Source organism: Panthera onca, chromosome B3 (assembly GCF_046562875.1).
Source record: "Panthera onca isolate mPanOnc1 chromosome B3, mPanOnc1 haplotype 2, whole genome shotgun sequence".
NCBI lineage: Eukaryota > Metazoa > Chordata > Mammalia > Carnivora > Felidae > Panthera > Panthera onca.
Window position 1 is genome coordinate 18,564,362 of NC_138344.1, and position 2,558 is coordinate 18,566,919.

The 2,558-nt window shown below is 54.7% G+C and overlaps 1 long non-coding RNA gene across 1 annotated transcript; it reads left to right on the forward strand.

Moving 5' to 3' along the window:
* The first annotated feature begins 969 nt into the window (after nucleotides 1-969).
* Nucleotides 970-2,232, forward strand: LOC144616574 (uncharacterized). The gene is made up of 3 exons (XR_013555928.1): nucleotides 970-1,142; nucleotides 1,281-1,386; nucleotides 2,019-2,232. It is a non-coding gene; the product is annotated as an uncharacterized LOC144616574 (long non-coding RNA).
* The last annotated feature ends 326 nt before the right edge of the window (nucleotides 2,233-2,558 follow it).

Sequence of the window (2,558 nt, forward strand, 5' to 3'; positions counted from 1 at the left end):
CTTATCAAAGGACACGCCTGAACTATGTGCAGTCTGTTGTATGTCAACTATAGCTCACTAAAGTCGTTTCAAAAGCAATGTTGAATTTAAAATACAAATGGGATGAAATGTTGACGATACTTTTATGTAGTTAAAGCTCAAATCAACACTGTATTGAATTCAGACAGAGTGGGCTGGAAAGACATACATTAAATATGCAGATTGAATTCCTCTATCAGGGAGTGGGAAGTAAAGGATTAAAAAGAAAATAATGAAGAGGGCGTTGGGGGGCCCAATGATGATACCGTGCAGAGAGTATGATTAAGTCCAATCTGTCCACTATTGTCCTGGGAGAGGGGAGGGGTGGTGCAAGGGAAAATTGGAGGGAGGAAGGAGAGAAAGAGAATTGAAGGCAGGGAGGAAGAAAAATAAAGGAGGACGAGGTGGGGAGGGGGCAGCCAGACACACAGATCTCAAAGATACATGGAGTCTGCATAAAGGCCTCTCGCAAGCTGGGCTTGGCAAACACGCCCCTGGAGAAGGGCCAGACAAGGCCTGGGCTACATCTAAGGGTGAACTTACATGGGTTACCAAATTCCCCTTTCCTGGAGCCTCTGGAAGTTGTTGCCAAGAACAGAAGGGGGGAAAATCCGTCCCTTTGTCTTTTTTTCCCCTTGGACCTGATTTCGTGTTTTCCTCCGTCTTACTTCTCCCCGGGGACCATCCGGCCCCAGCTGCGGAGGGGGTAAGACGTGGGAGTTGGGCAAAGGGTGGGACCAAGTGAGGCGCGCTGCACCGGGTCCCCCAAAGCCGCAGAAGGGCACCGAAGGCGGGGATGCAACCCCAGCCTCTGCCCAAAACCGCTTCCTTAGAGGCGGGAGGCCAGGTGCGCCGCCGCCGCTCCGGGCGCCAGGAGGAGAGGCCGCGGCGCTGGTCCGGGGCTCTCCAGGAGCCGCCCCCCTGCGTTCCCCCGCGTGGCGGCGGCGTCTCCACCCGCGGGATCTCGTCTCCACCCGCGCGCGCGCCCGCCCGCTCCGCCTTCTTAGCCTGGCCAGGGCGCAGAGCAGGAAGTTCACACACGCGAGGAGAAGCCTCTCCAGAAGCATTTGCACAGCTCTCCACCATCCGGCCAAGAGCCGGGCCGCTGGGGTAGCCTGGCAGGGGTGCGTGTGTGTGTGTGTGCGCGCGCGGGCGGGGGGTGGGGGGAGCCCTTGAACTTGGCGGGCGCTGCGGCTTGCTCTCGAGGAGGCTTGCTCCCATTCTTTTCCGTCCGAAAATATTTGTATTGTGATAATACACAGTCCCCGAAGCGAAAGTCAAACGGGCACCCAAAGATACCTTGGGGATCTTCCAAGCGGACAGATGGACAGAGCCACCCGTGCACCGAGACGCGGACAGAATGCAGAGGTGCAGAGAAGTGATGGTGGGGGGTGGGACGGGGGTTGGAAGGTAGGAGAAGTGGAGAGGGAAGCCGGGAGGGAGGCTGGGAAAGAGCGCGAGACGTCGGGAGGTGGGGCAGAGGGGGCGGTGAAGGCAGGGCTGAGTTGGGAGGAGCCAGGAGAGAGGGGAGGAGGAAGGGGACCTCTCGAACACTCTGTTCCAGATCTGCTCCACCTCCCGGGATCTGCTCTTGTCCCGCTTTCTCTCCCCACTACCCCAACCCACTCTTTCTCTTTCTGGCCCTCTGGCTTTTTGTCCTTTGCTCTCTGTTCACCCGCTGCCCCCAGCCCCCATCTCCCACCCCATCCCTTTCTTGTTCTCCCTCTCTCTCATGTACTCTTTTTAAAAATAATTTTTAAATGTTCATTTATTTTTGAGATGGAGACAGAGCACGAGTGGGGGAGGAGCAGAGAGGGAGACACAGAACTCCAAGCAGGCTCCAGACTCCCGAGCTGTCAGCCCAGAGCCTGATGCGGGGCTTGAACTCACGCACTGCATGATCATGACCTGAGCAGAAGTCAGGCACTTAACCCACTGAGCCACCCAGGTGTCCCTCTCACTTACTCTTTTTGGGTTTACTCTGTTCTCTCTCCCTCTAGGTTGCCTGTGCTTGCACCCCCCCCGCCCAGGCCCTGTCTGACTCCAGTGAGAGCAGTGCGCTTGAGCTGCCAGTTATGGGGGCCTGAGGAGGCTGAGCTGGCCTCTTCAGGAGACCACAGACTCTTCCCAAGGTGGACCCCAGCCAGGCATTTTCTCTAAGACTTCTAATCAGAGTGACCACATTGACCACTGTGTTCTTGGATGTCCATCCTGTGCCAGAAGCCCATAATATATCACTTTATAATTGCTCCAGATTTTTTTTTTTTTTTTTTTGCCTTTTAGGGATAGGTGTAATGAATTCATTGTCATGGCCCATTTAATATAATGGGGGGGAGGGGAGAGTTAAAAACACCCATCATTCATCCCCCTATTTTGTCACCCTAAGCTAAGCTCCATTACTGGGAAGGGGAAGGAGCCAGCCTTCCCTGTCATTTACCCTGACCAAATCCCAACCTCTGTTCAAAGTCCACACCTCTGCTGCATTTGCAATTATTCCCAATTAATTACAAAAAAGCTGAGCTCCCAAAGATTAAGAGGAG